The 19,862-nt window shown below is 41.8% G+C and overlaps 1 pseudogene across 1 annotated transcript; it reads left to right on the top strand.

Annotated features, from left to right (window-relative positions):
• The first annotated feature begins 599 nt into the window (after positions 1 to 599).
• Positions 600 to 2,582, top strand: LOC137834463 (wee1-like protein kinase; annotated as a pseudogene). Its single transcript, XR_016521237.1, has 7 exons — positions 600 to 656; positions 808 to 967; positions 1,295 to 1,576; positions 1,673 to 1,740; positions 1,867 to 1,973; positions 2,055 to 2,095; positions 2,185 to 2,582. The product of XR_016521237.1 is annotated as a wee1-like protein kinase (transcript).
• The last annotated feature ends 17,280 nt before the right edge of the window (positions 2,583 to 19,862 follow it).

The raw sequence follows: 19,862 nt of genomic DNA, 5'->3' as shown, positions 1-19,862 counted from the left end.
AATTATTTTAAAAAAGTTTAACTAAAAATGTTTATAATTTTCCATGTCACTACATTGTTTTTAAATTTCTATTAAAAATTGGTTTTCTTGTAAATTACAATATTTTTAAAAAATGTCTTATTAATTATGTTACAAAACTCTACTAAGTAAAAAATGGATCATATATTTTTTAATATAGTGTGTGCTTATTCTCTAATTATTTCACACTATTTAGGCATGTTGAAAATTACAAAAATTAAGAACAATATATACTGATATAAAATATATTTAAAACGTCACCTTTAAAGTTATTTTTTTTAGAAATATTATATCACTTTAATTAAATCAATTGTTTTAATCCATATTGTCTTATTTTTCGAATTTTCTTTCTTCCTTTTCTTTTTTATAGAAAACATTACTCAGATTGACGTGACAGATTCATGCGCGTCCCTTCAATCTTTCATCCTATCAGTTGAAAACTCTCGGAAGTCCCAATCTCAAGAACAAAATGAACGGTTAGGATGAAATTGGTTTTTCTGCAGTAACTTTACCGAACCCAGTAGAAAGTAACGGAAACGCTTTCTCTCCCACACTTCATAGCGAACCAGCAGAATGAGAAAATGGCGAAGGAGAAGGAGCAGGAGGAGTTGGTGCCTTCTACTGTCACTGCCGACGAAGTTAACCACGACGACTTGATTCTCAGCCAGGATCTATTTTTGTAACAATGCTCTTACTCCCTTCATGTTATCTTCAACATTCTCTCTCCAACTCTCACTGTTCTTTGCCTTTCCCAGCACACCAGATTACTTTGAAAGGCTTCCATTCTAGCATCGACATTGTCACATACACATCATTTTGTATAATATATTTATACATTTCTATTTTTATCTATATGCATATTCATGGTTTTTTTTAGAGGAGGAAGATGGCCCTTGCCCCAAGTCACCAGAGAAGCCCAGTACTTGAAAAACCAAGAGACGCCGAATGGGTAAAAATAAGTGTTGTTTGCTATTTCTCCATTTTAGAATTTGATCCTTACAAAAAGACTCTTTTTTCAGTATTACTCTAGCCAAACAAATTTGGTTTTTAATTATTGTTCGGTTGTTATTGGAGAGAGTAACTACAAAAAATCTAAAACGCTATAATCTTCAATTAAAAGTTGGTGTAAAGATTGTTATTTTGAAATGAAGAAAGTATTGTGTGAAGTTAAGTAATGCATTAGTGTATTTTTTAATGATTTTATTTTAGGAAATGACAATAATTTATTTGGTCATTGTTGTGGATGTTAACACTTTTTTCCTTCTGTTTGCAACAGATGATGGTATCTCAGGAGACACTCTCAGTTCTACGTCTTCTGGTGCTGGTCAGGCAATTGTGGAACTTGGGAAGGACTTTGTTGGAGAGGAAGTCGAATATAAGCCGAGGGCTCAAAGTTATGTGTCACGTTCTGCAATTGCATTGCGTTGCAGGGTTATGTCTCCTGCTTGCATTAGAAACAACTTTATGACAAGTCTTTCGGAAGAGGAACTGTACCCTTTTAGACTCCAAAATTCTAAATGTGCTAGTAAAGTGATGTTGTTCAAATTATTTGGATTTTGTTTTGTTGAGCTATTCTAATTTCACTTTTAGGACTAAATGACTAATGTTTGACTTTGTACGACTCTATATAATTATAATTACCCACTCAATGCAGACCTCTTCCCTTCACTTACTCGTGGTAATGGTCTATCACGCTACCACAACTACTTTTATCAGTATGAGGTATTATGTTTGAAAAAGAAACTGTAACTTCCTCACATGAGTTGCTTTGGATTGGTATTCACTGGCTACTGCAGTGCATAATTTGGTTTTCATAGCATGTGTAACTTTTCCTTTTGTTACCATTGAATTGGTAGAGGAAACTTTAGCAATGTTTATAAGGTATTGAAGCGACTAGATGGTTGCTTGTATGTTGTGAAATGTACCACCAAGAAGTTGGGCAGTGGAAGAGAAAGGCAACGTCATTAACATACCCAAGGATGTTATTTCTCATTGTGTTTATTTTAGCTATTTACACTAATATTTTATCATTGTAGGATTAAAGCTTATACGGAAGTTCAATCTATGGCTGCCATAGGTTTCTATTTTACGTTTTCAACTCTTGTTGTATTCTAAAATGACTTTCATATCGTTCCTTTAGTCATATTTACCTCCTTGCTTCTTTAGGTTTCCATGAGAACATTGTGGGATATTATTCTTCGTGGTCTGATAATGGACAACTGTATATTCAGTAGGAGTTATTTGATCACAGCTTATCCACTAAAAATTGCCCAACATTGCTTACTGAACGACATGAAATAGAAGCTTTATATCAGGTGTGGCTCGTTTTATATTTACTTCAAATTATTTGTGGAGTCGGATGGCCGAGACTATTTTTATGATATGGAGGGTCTAACAAAATTTCCTTTCCATTGGACCCAAAATCCTACCCAAATCACCACTTGGCCGAGGTTGTCTATGTCGGCATTAGACAAGGCGATCCTTGTTGTTTTTGACCAACTCCCATGTAAGTTTCCCACGCGAGAGTTGGTAGCATTATACGGGTCGTCCAAGAGGTGGACGGATTTTATTGGTATGTAGAGTGTTATGTATATGGTTTGTATTCATTATTTTGGTGGTGTTTAATTCATTTGTGTCTTGCAGCTATCATGACTCAGATGGATCCAACCTTGGGGGGACCTCATGGCTCAACTAAGACATCAAGCGTCTAATAGAAAAATAAGTACTTTTGAGATGGTTGGGAATGGGAACCCGACCGTTCCGATTGATGTGATACCGCCAACCACCATTGTCCCTCCGGTGAATCGAAAGAGGGGTCGTTCGACTAAGGCTGTCCAAAAAAATGCAGAGGCAAGATGATCCTCTCGGTTGCCTTCTATGCTTAATCCCCTTCTCCAAGTGGCGCATGGCGTGCAAATTGGTATGTCTCCAGAGGATGAGAGCGTGCTTGTGGTCAGGCGTACTCTCGGTACATTTTTTCTTGATAAAAATTCTAAATGATAAGCACCACCGGCCGCTATGTTTGCAATGCGGAACGGTCTTTCCCAATTGCTTGAGAATTTGCGATCATCCTTCCAGGCGTCACTGCGCATTCACTAGACCAAGTCTCCCTTTTGGAAATTTCTTGGCTTTACCTTCGAGTTATACCTTCTTGCTACCTACATTTTGCATGCTTCTTCTCTTATTCTACTTTTATCTCCGAGTTCATTGATTAGGTCTAGGTCGACCAACAAACTTTCTTTATTTAAATCCAAATCCAGAGTTTGGCGTCGTAGGGAGGCCTCTCTTACTTCCACAGGGATCATGGCTTCCGTCCCATAGGTCAAAGTATATGGGTTTTCCTGCGTAGTGGACTGTGGCGTACACCCTTAAGCCCATAAAACTTTGAGAAACTCCTCGGTCCACTTACCTTTGACTGGGGTGAGTCTCTTTTCCAATTCATTGAGAATAATTTTGTTGCCGACCTTGGCATGGCCGTTGGTCTGCAGGTGCTCTACTGAGCTTGTGATTTGTTTGATGTCAACCTTTTTGTAAAACTCAGCCAATCCTCGGTCGATAAATTGTCGATCGTTGCCAGTGATGATAATATGTGGTATTCTGAATCGACACACAATGTTTCTCCACACAAAATTTTGGACGTTTCGAGTGGTGATGGTCGCCAATGGTTCGACCTCTATCCACTTAGTAAAATAATTGATGCCTACCAACAGGAACTTACATTGTCCTTTGCCTGGAGCAAAGGGTCCGATGATGTCCATTCCCCACTTCACAAATGACCACGGGGAGAGGATGTACTGGAGATCTTCAGGTTTTTGCTGAGACAGATTACCATACTCCTGACATTTAAAACATTTTTACGTGAATTATGTGCAATCACGTACGGTCGACAAATAATATCCTGCTCGTAGTATTTTGGCTGCCATTGTTCGAGCTCCCGAATGGGTAACACATACCCCCTCGTCTATCTCCCATATAACATAAGTGGCTTGCTCAGGGGTGATACACTTTAAGAGTGGACAAGTGTGATCTCCCCGATAGAGATATTGATCTATCAGTAGAAACCGGGCAGCCTGCTGCTTCATTACTTTTTTCAGAATGTGCCTCGCAGATCCCATCTATTAAAAATTGTTTGATGGGCGTCATCCAGTTTGGTTGTACTCAGAAGTCATACATTATTTTGGGCTAACACTGGGATTTCTCAAAGTCACATGGATGACCGACCGATGAGGTCCTTTCCTTTTAGCAGTTGCTTGGCGGGAAAGCATATCAACTCGGGTATTATGTTCCCAGCGGATATGTTGGATTGTTACCTCAGTAAAATTTGTAATTATTCCCTGAACGAAGTGATAGTACTGTTGTAATAACTTCTCTTTGACTTCAAATTCCTTTTTAAGTTGTTTGACCAGTAGCTTAGAATTAGTTTTACATATGAGCCTTTTCACGTCCAAATCAAGGGCGAGGTTAAGGTCGACTATAATAGATTTGTACTCGGCCTGATTATTCGATGTTTTAAACTCAAACTTCAAAGCTTGTTCAATGAGGATATCACCCGGTCCTTTTAGTACAACCCCTGCACCACATGATCTGCTGTTAGAGGAACCATCCACATGCAGAGTCCATTGGGAGTCCTCCTCTTCGATCGACCAAGGATTAAGATCAACTGTAAAATCAGCTAAAACTTGTGATTTAATTGCCCCCCTGGGCTGATACTGAATCTGAAATTTCGATAGCTACACTGCCCATCCTATCATTCGTCCAACCAAATCTGGCATTGCTAATATCTTCATATATGGTGATGAATTTTTACGGAAAGTGCACCGCGTTGTCAGAAGTAATAATTTGTCCCTAAGGACGGATATCGATCACACAAGGAACAATTAGATATTCAAGTAAAAGATTCGCTAAATATAAAAACAGAATAATAAAAGTTGGGTTGAGGATTGTTATGATGGCAAGAATTAACAAGAAAACAATTCAAATAGTTGTTGCTTCAATTGGAAAAATAGGGATTTGGTTTCATATTTCTCACTCTTATGTATTTTGATTAGCATGTTAACATTATGTTTTTTGATTGAAATTGATGCCCGTAGAAAAGTCTTTTACATCGATTCCTCGCATATAAAATTATTAATAATGTTTCCTAAATATTGATTCCTCGCATATTTATAAAAAAAACTACTTATAATCACACTCAGACATTAATAGCAATTAACATTTTAAGTCTATTCCTAGCATTCAAATATGTTAAGTATTATTGTTTAGGTGAGAACCCTAAAAATACTTTCCAATCAGATTTAAAATTCTAAAAAATGTCGCAACTATTTATAAGCAAAAAAAAAATACCAATAATCAATCAAGAACAAAATATTATACTATATTTAAATACCACCCCAATACATAAGAGTTTGAAAAGATTACTCCCAAATCCACAGGGTAGAATTAGGCACACATCTTCTAACACCTTCTATTCTCCCAATTGATTACAAGTCACTCAATGGTGTTTTCCTCTAAATCTTGCACACTGGGGTTGTGCCTATAGTATAATTTTGTAAACAGTTTCCACTTTCCATAATTCTTTTTATTTTGCAGAAGATTTGCTTCCAATTCTGTTGCTGAGATATTGTAGATTTTATTTTCTCTTTCTTCTACTCATAATTTGTTTCTTGTTTTGGTTCAAGAAGCAACTTGGACTTTTTTATATTTGGCCCATTCACAAAGGTAGATGCTTCCTCCGGATAATTTACTCTAAAAACACAAAATTAACAATAATAATAGTTAAAGCCCAAATAAACCCAATTATAAGAATATTAATTAAAATAATGGATTTATTTATTATTATAGTCCAATAATCTATGAATAAGGCTAGTGAGTGTGAATAAATATATGCTCATCAAATACCCCCACACTTATCCTTTTGCACTCCCGGGCAAAACATTCTAAGGTTTAAAAAGAAAAGAAAAACAATGCAAATAACAAATAGAAAATTCTAAGAATTCATAATGAAAGACATGATATAATTTCAAGAAATCAAGGAATCAAGAATGTGAATGGAAATTCCTATATTTTAATATACAAGCAGGCAATTGAAATCGAAGGTTGAATCAAAATAGACAAAACTTTACTGAACAATCTCCTACTCTTAAGTGTTTAGGGTTTGTATTTACACTTAGCACCCATGCAGACAAACACTACCATATGCTTAGCAAGACTCTAATATTGACAACAATCGAAAAAACATGCAATCAAAGATCAAGAGGACTTCATAAGGGATGTAATGGGGCTAAGGTAAAGGTAGGTAAAAGTGGGAAAATAGGCTTAAAAACCATAGAAAAACAAAGGAGCAATGAAAAATAGGTCTAAAAACAAGTGTAAGTATTATGACAATTCAACTCCTCTTTTTATTTCAAGATATAATTTTTTTCATACAGTAGACAGTCAATCCAATGTATTAGAGGATCCACTCTTATTTTCTTTATTTTGCTTTGCTTTTCTTTCTCTTGTTGTATTCCTTTTTTTTCTATCCCTTTTTTTTTCTTTAAAACTGAAGAGGTAAACTATGAAAATGAGATACACCCTCACACTTATTCAAAAACCTATTCCCAAATGATTTCAAAGCTCCTTTATCTTCTAAGGTAGGGACAAACATGGTTTTTCTGTTTTGAGGCTTGTAATGAGGGTTAAAAATAAGAAAAAGGTTATAGGCTCAAGGAGCTAACAAATGGATTATTATCATAAAGGTAGGCTAGTATGACTAGTGGGTTAATTTAAACAAAGAATGCCTCTATCATATCAGTTCATGCACGTAAATCACAGTTGTAAAACAAAGAATCAAGCTAAGTTCTATAGTATAAGCAAACATGAGTGAAAACACACTAAAAAGAGTATTAAATGATATATCAATTAAGGCTCAAAACTCACTAGGGACATTCTATCAAAAGATTCAACCCAAAATTTCTCATAACCAACTTATTTATCAATTTTTAAGAAAATCCAAACAAAAAAATATCAAGAAACCAAGATTTTCAAGAATTATAAAACATGTCAGCCATTAGACAATCCTAAAAAGCTTATTTATTAACAAAAGCAAAAAGAAATTCAAACAAATAAAAAAAAAAACAAAAAAACAAATCAAAGAAACAAATCAACAAAAGATAATTCCTAAACTATCATTCTCCTCCCCCACACTTAAATCACACATTGCCCTCAATGTAAAATCAATAAATAAATGTGTATAATAAAAGTGAGAGAAGAAGTACTCCTTCATTCAGCTTAAGGGAAGTGGCAACTACAACAAATCTCTTCAACCATCTCCTCTACAATATAAGCCAAGGGCCTTCGTATAGTGTAGCACAAAGATGATGATTGTTGGAAGGTCTTGCCAAGGCATGCAGTACCTTAGTAAACTATGAAACAGACATGCTATGACGAATAAGCCTTGAATTAATAGATGAAAATGGGGCGGGTCTGGAGGGCGTGTGAAATGGTACAGTTTCTTCCATGGATGAATTATGGTATTGTCCAGAGTATAGATTGAAGATGTAAATTTATTCAATATTGATGATCTAATGTGGTTAACTGTTTGGGGATCGTCTAAGGGTGGTGGTCTAAGGCTAGACAGTCTAGCTAGGGTAGACGATCTAGTTGGGGTGGGAGATGGAATGAAATGTAAGTTAGGAGGTGGTGGTGGTCGGTAGAGGGTGCTTTCAAATGTTCCAACTATGATAGAAGGTGTAACCAGTGGAGATGATGAAATGAGTGATATGGGCTTCACCTTAAATAATGGAGGTTGTATTCTTTGAAGCTTCAAGGATGGAAGAATAATATCATCTTCTTCTCCACTAGCAGCATCTACCTGAAAGATGGCCAATGTCAACTCTTCCTCCTCTTGTATTACTTCCAAAACCCTGTTAGAGCCATATGCTAGTGCGCAATCTTTTTCAGTAGATTCAGCAAGTATAATAACATCAACAACTTCTGTATCAAGACATGCATCACAAGGGTTAGTGCATTCTAAGAACTCATCTATCTCATCCTCTGTACATTCAACTAGATTGGAGAAGTTAAAATCTCCTAGAAGCTCAAGCACATTTTCATCCTCAGTGTTTATATGATGCACGAAATGATTTTTATCAACATGTGTCATAGAGTCTAATGCCTCTTGATTAAACAATGATTTTTCCTCCATCATTGGAGGTTGGACATTAGTTGGAAATGGTTCAGAGATCCTAACAACCTGCAAATCAACAGTGTCTGCATTGCAAATTATATCATCAAAGGATATGCATTTGTTCATCACGGAACATGTTGCACATGTATCATCAAAATCCTATGTGTCTTCAGCAGTCATATGCACTTCGAGAGTGTCTGGATAAGGTTTAATTCCTGCAAATGAAATGGAAACTGGAGGCATGGCAGAATTAATCTCAACACATATATCAGTATCACAAGTATAACCTGTATCAAAGTTGGAAAGATTTTCTATATCTAAATTAGGATCATGATGTGAATTCAAACTTTGCTTAGAAATATCTTCAAATTGTCTAGCCAATTGACCAGCTTTCTCTTGTAATTTTAATAGACTAGCATCTATGCTTTGCTGAGATTTCATTGTATTTACCATTAATTGTCTCACCAGTTCCTCTAAAGATGACTCTTCAAGATTATGAGGAATATTATCAGTTTGCAAAAATGGTTGAAAAGATGTTTGACTTTCATCAAAATAGTATTGTTGATAATATGGTTGCTGTTGAGGTTGCTTATATGACAGCTGACAATATGGATTAAAATGCTGAGGTTGTTGAAAGTATGGTTCACATTGTTGTAGAGGCTGCTCATAAAACTGTGAAGGTTGCTGCAAATATGGCTCATAATGAATATCATAATTGTAAATTTCTTCAGCTAATTTTCGTTCCATTTTAGAATTGAAAACAGGGGATGCATATTATGGACACCAACCCCCTATTAGACGCCTTAGAGCAAACTCTTTTTTTTTTAAATTGAAAAGCAAACCAAGTAAACTCACAGGAAAGAGAGGTGAGTCACAAGTGGACAAACTTAGAAACCAAGTCTTTCCTAGCCAGAGTCTTCCCTGAATTGCTTTCAATATTAAAAAATCAAAGAGTAGCAACTGAAGTGTCTACCCTAAATGCAAGATCCTATAAAAAAACTAATGCAAATGCTACACTTAATGCTTAAAAAAATAGTTAAAAGAAAAGATTATGTAAAAATAAATAAATAAATAAATAAAATATAGAAAATAAAAACAGTAAACAAAAACAAAAACAAAAATAAATAAAGATGACAAAACAAAATAAAAAAATAACTAAAAACAAAAAAGATATAAAATAAAGGAAAAATAAAATAAAGATAAAAAGATATAAAGGAATAAAATCAAAACAAAAAATAAAGATAAAAGATATATGAGATAAAATAAAATAAAAATAAATCAAAACAAAATAAAGATAAAAGATATAAAGAAAGAAAATAAAAATAAATAAAAACAAAATAAAGATAAGAGATATCCTAAATATTAGATTTTTTTATTTTTTTATTGCTATACTAAATAAATAAAAACTAATAGGAAGAAAACACAGGTTAAATATGCAGAAAATAAAATTAGGAAAAAATAAATAAATTATGCAAATAAGAAAGAAAAACCTGATAACCAAAATCAAATTGGAATTCCCTGCAACGACGACAAATTTGATAGCTGTCGTTTTGCTGTCAAATTTATATGATTCTAGCGTAGACTTGTCTAACACTAGAGAGATGATAGTATAATTGTGGTCAGATGACTCCAAGTCGTTTCCCATCCAATAGTGATTCAGTTAACCGAATTCAAAATCTATCTACAAGTAATGAAAAGTTAGTAATAACAATAATAATAAAAAGGGGGTAAGACAGTTATGCAGAAAATATAAAAGAGATTGAAATAGGAAATAAAAAGAAGTTGATCCCCAAGTTCTTCCACCATTGAATTCTTCACAGGTTCTCTAAAGATTAATCTTTTCTCAATCCTCCAACAGAGTTAAACCAGATTGAACATGCGCCAATCTAATTCAACTGAACTCACAAGTAAAACATGCGTCTACCCACTTTGTTCCATGCGTATACTCCATGGGAATTCTTACCTCCTCTCTCTTGAATCATGCGCCCAAGAAATTAATTAGAACAATGCGAACTAACTAAGAAACCAAAGTTTAAGACAAGGAAGACTCTCAATCATGCGTTCAAGTACAACCTCTCACAAAAACTAGTTTGCCAGGAGATTAGACAATAAAAACAAATGCTATAGAAAATTAAAAATCGAAACTTTTATTGAACAAAACCTCATAACTCAATGGGAAATTACAAAGGAATCAACAAAAAAGGTTTAGCCTTCCATGCGGAGGCAAAACAAAAGAATTACTAAGAGGAAAATAAACTAAGAAAACCCTATGAAACTCTCTCCCTTTTCTCCTTGATGCTTGTGTCCCCTTGTAAACAGTTTCCACTTTCCATAATTCTTTTTATTTTGCAGAAGATTTGCTTCCAATTCTGTTGCTGAGATATTGTAGATTTTATTTTCTCTTTCTTCTTCTTAGAATTTGTTTCTTGTTTTGGTTCAAGAAGCAACTTGCACTTTTGCATATTTGGCCCATTCACAAAGGTAGATGCTTCCTCCGGATAATTTACTCTAAAAACACAAAATTAACAATAATAATAGTTAAGGCCCGAATAAACCCAATTATAAGAATATTAATTAAAAAAATGGATTTATTTATTATTATAGTCCAATAATCTATGAATAAGGCTAGTGAGTGTGAATAAATATATGCTCATCAGTAGTCAACTCTCACTATAATGCGATGATTTTGAAAATACATGTGCATATGTCATGTGGTAACTACTAAAGCCAAGGAGACCTTCTCAATCATCTGGTACCGGAGCTTAGCACCATGAAGTACTCGACTAACGAAGTAAACTGGTCGTTCTTCTGCTTCCACTTCTTGAACTAACACTATGCTGATTGCATCCTCTGACACAACGAGATAAACAATTATAGGTTCCTTGGCGTTCGACTTTTGAATGACCGAGGGTGAGGCCAAGAAAGTTTTAAATCTAAGGAATATTCCTTCACATTTATTCGTTCATCAAAATTTAAAAGCTTTTTTTAATAGCTGTATGATGGGCTTAGTCTTTTTTGCAAGTTTTGGCACAAACCTAGAATGTGTTGTAAGTCGTTCGGTCACCCTCTGGATTTATTTGACATTCTCAGGGCTTCGCATCTCAGTAATTCTGCTACATTTCTCAGGGTTTGCTTTTATGCCCCGATGAGTGAGCATAAAACCTAAGAACTTCCCTCCTTCCACTTTGAACGCACACTTGTCGGGATTAAGTCTCATACCATGGTCACAAAGAGCTTGTAAGACTTCTTGCAAGTATTTGATGTGCTGTTGGCAAGTCACACTTGACAAAAAAGTCGTCCACATAAACTTCGACACTTCGGCCAAGCATGTCCTTGAAGATGTAATCCATCAGTCTTTGGTAGGTGGCTTCGACATTTTTTAGGCCGAATGACATGATCTCATAATAAAAATTGTTGGAGTCAGTCATAAAATATGTTCTTTCTTTGTCTCTTAGATGCATTTGAATTTGATTATATCACAAGTATGCATCTAAGAAACTTAGAATAGTGTGATCGGTTGCTCCGTCGACGAGCCGATCAATACTCGACAGGGGATAAGAGTCTTTAGGGCATGCTTTGTGTACCGCCCTGGAAGTCGGAAGTGATGACGTGGCATCAAGCTACAGTATAGGCGTGTTGACGAGACGTCAGGTTGGCAGAAGGAAGGAGGTCGGGGGGCTCGTGAAGTCACCAGTTATTAAGTTGGCGTGCTCCGATCTCCAGTATACCAGAACCGGCGGTCACCGGGTTAAAGATGAAGTCGCCAGATGTAAACTCAGGCGACCAAGTGATTAGAGATCGTCGGAGCAAGCACATCGCCGGAGATGAAGGTGGTGCAGATTATGAAGGCGGCCGGTGAGACCACAGGGAAGGTGTACGAAGGCACCCTAACTCGCCAATCCCAGTAGAGATCGCGCTCCAAGTTAGCTAAGCACTGGGCAGCACCATGCATAAGTAACTTAGCCAAAAGAGAGTCAGAAGCAGCGCCCAAGTCAAGGAGGCTCCAGATGATGGCACGTGTACGACTGGATGCGAACCACGTGTCCAGGTGCGTAACTGCCAGGAGAGAGAAAGTGACCAGGTATATAAGGGTTTCCCAACGAACTTCTGAGGTACGCACGTTCAAATTGTCTTCTTTACGCTTGCGAGTTCTTGAGCATACTGTGAGAGAGAACATTGCACGGTTCCTTGAGAGTTCTTGAGTGTTGCTCTTGAAGTATTTGGTGGTTCAGTCACTGACTTGGGCGTTGGAGTGCGATCGGCCGTAGCGGCGCCGCTCTGTTTCTTTTGCAGGTTCTTGAGGTGGATCGTGACGAAGGACGGAGGTTGAAGCGGTGCACACGTCGATCCAAGTTTGACGAGGCAAGTTCCAACGTTCTGGTCAACAGGCAGGATCATCAGGCGCCCACCGTGGGGCCGTGTAAAACCTGTTCCCATCCGCAGCGTGAGTTCTTGGAGGTTTTCGTGGTTTTCTGCGTGGTTGTGTGCTGGTGCAACCATTGTTCGCTGTTCGTCTGAGATTTGTTCAGTGATTTCGCGTTTTCCACCGTTCGTTTGGGTTGTTTTTCGGTGAAGTGAAGTTTTCTGCTGTTTACGCGAGATTTGTTCGGTGAGATTTGAGTTCTTTGGCTCGTTTGGTTTGTCGTGGGAGAAGCGGTGGTTTCTGGTGGAGTTGCAGGTTTCTGTGGAGGTTCGCTGTGTTCTTGAGTTTTCTTGCGGAGTTTCGCGCAGTTTTGACCGATTGATCGCTGAATCGATCGTCGCTGAAGGAGGTGTTGTTCAGTACTCTCTGTGATTTGCTGAGTTTTCATGAGAAAAATGAGAAGCAACCGTTCGAGTCCAGTTGCGCCCGTTGCTGCTGAAGGCGCCGCCGACATGACCATGGCGCAGATGGTAGAGATTATGCGCTCGTTGCAGGCAACTGTGGAAGCCTCGCGCATAGAACAGGCGAGAATGCATGAGGACCTGGCCGCCTCTCGGGCCAGGAATGATGAGATTAACAAAGTGACTGAAGAGCTGCGTCAAGCTCTTCAGGAACAGCAAGGGCGTCCTATTGCTGAAGAGGTCGCGCCGTCGACGCCGCCTCGTGTTTTTCCTATGCCTTTCGCTCAGGCGATTACTGACACGCCTATTCCTGCGAGTGTGGTACCTGTTAAGGCTGTTTTTACCGGCGTGGAGGATCCTGAGGCTCATCTCACCACGTTCCATACGCAGATGATGCTGTCAGGAGGATCAGACGCCGTGTACTGCAAGATGTTCGTGAGCACACTCCAGGGAACGGCGCTGGAATGGTTTGTGAGCCTGCCTACCGGTCACATAACCAACTTCCAACAGTTTTCAAAGATTTTCGTCGAGCAGTACATCGTGAATAAGGCACCGCCCAGGGTGTCTTACGATTTGTTTGATATAAGGCAATATCAGGGAGAGTCCCTCAGGGACTACTTGAATCGCTTTGGGGCGCAGATGGTCAGATCGCCGGCTAAAGATGAAGAAATGCTGGTCTATGCATTTAAGAAGGGCGTGCTACCGGGACCATTCTGCGAGGCATTGATCAGGGCTCACCCCGCCACGTTTGCTGAGGTTAGGCGACTTGCGGTGGCCCACATCGCCGACGAGAGTGAAGTCGCCGAGAAGAGAGGAAGCGTGGCTCCCGCTAGGCCACGCGCCCAGACGAGGATCCAGCCACAGAGGGTGCTGGAGACAGCGGCGGCCAGAAGGGATCAGAGGACTCGCCATCCTTATGATCCAAGGAAGAACAAGGGTAGGGGCCAAGGACGCCCGCAACCAGCACGCCGGGAATACAATCGCCCGCCTAAGCACAAGTTTGTCATGGGATTGGCGGACCTGATCGCCATTCCCAATAGATCTGCTAGGTTGAAAGCGCCAGAGAAGGTGGGCGACAAGGTGCTGGGACCAAAGCCAGACGCCTGGTGTGAGTTTCACCAGGGCTTTGGCCATACAGTGGATTCGTGCTTGGCTTTAGGATACCAGCTCGACGATCTGGTTAAGAGCGGGTTCCTAAATGACTATTTGCTGGATAGAAGGACGGGGGGCGCGTCGAGCTCCCAACCAGCAGGTGGAGAAGCTCAGCAGCACGAGATGCCTACGCACGGGGAAATCCACACCATTGCAGGGGGTTTCTCAGGGGGTGGATGCAACGCATCACAGAGGAAGAGGTACGCGAGGTCTGTGATGACGGTGGATATGTTTGAAGACCACTCGCCGGAAGTGGACATTACATTCACCAAGCAAGATCTTCGGGACGTTGTGCCTCATGACAACGATCCCATAGTAATCTCATTGATCACGGCAGGAAGAAAGGTCCACAGGGTTCTGGTGGACCAGGGAAGCTCGACAGATGTGATGTTCTGGCCGACTTTCACGCAGCTGGAGCTGCCCCTTGACCAGCTGAGGCCCTATGGAGGGTGTTTGTATGGTTTCGCTGGTGACCAGGTGGAGGTCAGGGGGTACATAGAATTGAGGACTACGTTTACAGATGAGGCGGGTTCGAGAACGGAGAAAATCAAATACCTTGTTGTAAACGCCCCTTCAGCATACAACATCCTGTTGGGAAGACCCACGCTCAACAGGATAGGCGCTATACCGTCGACCCGGCACATGAAGGTGAAGTTGCCGTCTATGGAGGGGGTGGTGATCACCATCAAATCCGATCAGAAAGAAGCGAAGAAGTGCTATGAGAATAGCCTGAAAAACAAGAGATCGGTGAGTTACGTGACGACCACCCCGCCTCCCGGTGTGAAGCCCAGATCCGCGGTAATACAAGAGACCGCCGGAAGAGACGTGGAGATGGTGGATGCTGAGCTGGGGGAGGGGAACGCCGGTTTGGAGGAAGAAGAGGCAAGGAATCGCCCTGAGGAAGCGAGAGAACTGGGAATCGCCAGGGCGGTGATCGCCAGAGAGACCAGACCAAAACCCGTCGAGCAGTGGCTCGAGAGAGAGATCGGGGGAAAAATCTTCAAGCTGGGAAGATCCCTGGAGGTCGAGCTCCAGGACCAGATCGCCAAGGTGATAGAACGACATCTGGATGCGTTTGCATGGTCCGCTTCGGACATGCCCGGGATCGATCCCGACTTCTTGTGCCATCATCTTGCGATGGACAACTTGGTGAGACCAGTGCGACAAAGAAGAAGAAAGTTCAACGAGGAGAGGAGGCAGACGATTAGGGACGAAACACAGAAACTCCTCGCTGCAGGCCACATCAGGGAAGTTCAGTACCCTGAATGGCTGGCAAATGTCGTGCTGGTGAAGAAGAGTAATGGGAAATGGCGCATGTGCGTCGATTTCACTGATCTGAACAAGGCTTGCCCAAAGGATTCATATCCTTTACCAAGCATAGACGCCCTGGTGGATAGTGCTGCAGGGTGTAAGTTGTTGAGCTTCCTGGATGCCTTCTCGGGGTATAACCAGATCAAGATGCATCCCATGGATGAAGAGAAGACTGCCTTCATGACCGAGAGATCGTGCTACTGCTACAAGGTGATGCCGTTTGGGCTGAAGAACGCGGGGGCCACGTACCAGAGGTTGATGGATCGAGTACTTGCACCGATGCTGGGAAGGAATGTGCAAGCGTACGTCGATGACATGGTCATGACCTCGCCAGAAAAAAGCAAGCACGTTGCATACTTGGAGGAATTGTTCACGACGATCGCCAAGTTCAAGTTGAAGCTGAATCCAGAGAAATGCATCTTTGGCGTGGAGGCTGGAAAGTTTTTGGGTTTCCTCTTAACCGAAAGAGGAATAGAGGCCAACCCGGATAAGTGTGCCGCCATCTTGGCGATGAGAAGCCCGGCCACTGTGAAGGAAGTACAACAACTAACAGGTCGGATGGCCGCCCTGTCTCGCTTCGTGTCAGCTAGCGAAGAGAAGGGCCATCCCTATTTCCAGTGCTTAAGGCGCAATAACAAGTTTGCTTGGACGAAGGAGTGTGAGGAAGCCTTCGTCAAGCTGAAGGAGTATCTGGCGAGCCCGCCGGTTTTGTGTAAACCGCTGGTGGGAACCCCTCTCAGGTTGTATTTTGCTGTAACTGAGAGGGCGGTAAGTGCGGTGCTCGCCCAGGATCAAGGTCAGGCTCAAAAGCCTATTTATTTTGTTAGTAAGGTGCTGCAGGGCCCCTGAACGAGATATCAGGCCCTGGAGAAGGCTGCGCTGGCTGTGGTGTTTTCGGCGAGGAGGTTGCGCCACTACTTCCATAGCTTCACGATACTGGTGATGATTGACCTGCCCATCCAGAAAGTTTTGAAGAAGCCGACGTTGCGGGAAGGATGGTGAAGTGGGCAGTAGAGCTGTCGGAGTTTGACATTAAGTATGAGCCCCGAGGCCCGATTAAGGGACAAATCTTCGCAGATTTCGTGGTCGAGCTCTCATCTGAGGCGACACGAGTTGAAGGGGACGATTTCCGTTGGGTGCTCTCGGTGGATGGATCGTCGAACCAGTAGGGTAGCGGTGCTGGAGTCATTTTGGAAGGACCCAACGGCGTGCTGATCGAACAATCTTTGAGGTTTGCCTTCAAAGCCAGCAACAATCAAGCAGAATATGAGGCGCTGATCGCCGGGATTTTGCTGGCAAAAGAGATGGGAGCGAGGGTGTTGATGGCTAAGAGTGACTCGCTGCTAGTCACAGGGCAAGTAACAGGCGAGTTCCAGGCTAAAGATCCACAAATGGCGGCTTACCTGGAGTATGTGCAGGAATTGAAGAGTTCCTTTGCCTCCTTTGAAGTGGTGCATGTGCCCAGAGAGCAGAATGCCCGAGCTGACTTGCTGGCTAAGCTCGCCAGTTCAGGCAAGGGGGGTAGGCAGAGGACGGTGATTCAAGAAACTCTGAAGACGCCGAGAGCATTTGTAGCAGATCACCTGGTTCTTCAGATAAGCAGGTCGACGGAAAAAGCGGCAAGAAGTCACAAGTCTTTGACGCAAGAAACATTGAGATCGCCGAGAATTAGAGCATGTCGAGGAGAGAAGGTGAACATGACGCAGGTCTGCGCTACCCATGAGCCAGACACCTGGATAACACAGTACAAGCGGTGCCTGGCAGATGGCCTTCTCCCGCTGGATCCGACAGAGGCTAGGAAGATAAAGAAAAATTCTAGCAAGTTCACATTGATTGATGGCGAGTTGTACAGGTTTGGGTTCACTCACCCACTCCTGGAATGTGTGCATGGAGGGAAGTGCACGAGAATCATGGCAGAGCTCCACGAAGGGATATGCGGAAGCCACGTCGGGGGTCGAGCTCTGGCCGCAAGGACTCTCCGTGCAGGGTACTACTGGCCAACGATGAGAGAAGATTGCAAGAGGTATGCACAATGTTGCAAACAATGCCAACAGCACGCCGATTGGCACAAGGCGCCTCCCGAGGAGTTGAAGTCGATTTACAGCCCTTGGCCGTTTCATACTTGGGGAATCGACATCCTGGGACCTTTCCCGCTGGCAATCAGGCAGATGAAGTACTTGGTGGTGGCGATTGAGTATTTCACCAAGTGGATCGAAGCAGAACCAGTGGCCTAGATCACCGCACACAAGATCGAAGGTTTCGTGTGGAAGAATATTGTGTGCCGGTTTGGTGTGCCCAAGCGCCTGGTGTCGGACAATGGGACTCAGTTTGCAAGCCACCTGTTGAAGAAGCTGTGCGAAGGGGTGGGAATTCAACAAGTGTTTGCATCCGTCGAGCACCCTCAGACAAATGGCCAAGTAGAGTCAGCTAATCGGGTGTTGCTAAGAGGTTTGAAGAGAAGGCTGGAGAAAGCCAAAGGAAGCTGGGCTGAGGAGGTACCCCGCATAGTTTGGGCGTACCACACCACCGAGCAGTCAGGAACCCACGAGACCCCGTTCAGCTTGGTCTATGGGTGTGATGCAATGATTCCAGTAGAAATCCAGGAGAGCTCGCCGAGATTCCAGAACTTCGCAGAGGAAGACTCGAATGAGGAGAGAAGGTTGAACCTGGATCTACTGGATGAGGTCAGGGAAGAGGCGAGATTGAAAGCTGAGGCGGTGAAGAGAAGGATTGAACGAAGATATAACTCGAAGGTGATGCCGAGACAGTTTAGAGAAGGCGACCTGGTGATGAGGAAAGCCCACCAGTACGAGATGGAGAATAAACTGTCGCCCAAGTGGACGGGACCGTTCAGAATAACCGAGGCGCTCGGGAACGGCGCCTACCGCTTAGAGACGTTGGAAAGAGGGGCGATTCCTCGCACATGGAACGCCACGCACCTCAAGTTATATTACAGTTAAGAACTTTGTAAGTAAAGACAAACACGAAGTTATATTACAATGTCTCATTTAAAACAGTTTGAAGGGGGCACTCTTTTTTTCCTAAGGAGGGTTTTTAATGAGGCCACCCAGTAAAGAAGAGTTTTCGAAGCTCAAAGTTGTTTTAGATTGCATGCTTGTTGTTTTCAGAAGTTTTGAAGAAAGACCTTGTCATTTATATGTGATTTAAGGCAAGTAAAGATATATTGCATGCTTTCTAAAAAGTTTTAAGTCCTCATCGTCTTTCGGCGATCGGAGGCATCAGTTAAAGTTAAAGTCCTCATCGTCTTTCGGCGATCGGAGGCATCAGTTAAAGTTAAAGTCCTCATCGTCTTTCGGCGATCGGATGCACCAGTTAAAAGACCTCAACGCCCTCGCGCGTTCTGAGGTGAGATAAAGACCTCCTCGCTATCGAGCGAGTGCAGGCGAGGAAGAGTGAAATGTCCTCAGTGCTTCTGGGGGCGAGAAGATGTAACCCCTGGGGCAATGTAGAGGCACCAGTGAAAAGTCCTCAGTGCTTCTGGGGGCGAGAAGATGTAACCCTTGGGGCAATGTAGAGGCACCAGTGAAAGTCCTTAGTGTTTCTGGGGGGGAGGAGATGTAACCCCTGGGGCAATGTAGAGGCACGATTTAAAGACCTTCTCGCCTATGAGCGAGTTCAGGCGAGTTAAAGACCTTCTCGCCGATGAGCGAGTTCATGCAAGATAAAATCCTTCTCGTCTCGAACGAGTTCAGGTATGGTGTAAAGGGCGGAAGAAGTTTGGAGGGTGGCTAAGGTAGGTTCGAAGAGAGCGCCTAGCCACCCGGTCTCTTGTTCTGAAGCTCAAGGAGGTAGAGGAGGATCCGAAAGGTGCCTCTACAATGGCCAAGGTATGAAGCCAGAAAGAAGCTGATATCGCCAAGAGTCTTTGGCGACCAGGAAAAGTTCAAGCAGTGGCAAGAAAGTTAAAGACCCGTTTTGATGAAGCAGGTCGGGTGAGCGATGTCTTAAGCCATTAGTTGAGTTAAAGTTCGTTGTTTGAAGAGTGATTTTACGCTAAAGTTCATTGCCTTGAGATTACAAGTTGTTAGAGTGATTGTTATTCGAAAGTCAGTGGTTCGAAGCAGTTAAGTGTATAATCGCGCTTACGAAATCGCTAAGTTAATTTCTTGAAGAAAATTGCGCAAGGAAAGTTAAAGCAGCCAAAGAAGTTGCAAGAGGAAATACAAAGATTTTATCATTAAAGTAAATATCAGTTCAGGGCACATGTACAGGAAAATATAAAGTTTATTACAATTATATGCAAGGGGAAAGCATAAAGGTAGTGGATGGAGGGAATCGATCAGTCTTCAGCAGGAACAACCTTCCCATCCACCACCTCGTTGTTGAGAGACACCATGCTGAGATCTAGATCGGGGAACAAGCAGGCAAA

Source organism: Phaseolus vulgaris, chromosome 5 (assembly GCF_051622355.1).
Source record: "Phaseolus vulgaris cultivar YP4 chromosome 5, ASM5162235v1, whole genome shotgun sequence".
NCBI classification, from domain to species: domain Eukaryota; kingdom Viridiplantae; phylum Streptophyta; class Magnoliopsida; order Fabales; family Fabaceae; genus Phaseolus; species Phaseolus vulgaris.
This window is presented reverse-complemented; position numbering and strand designations above follow the sequence as displayed.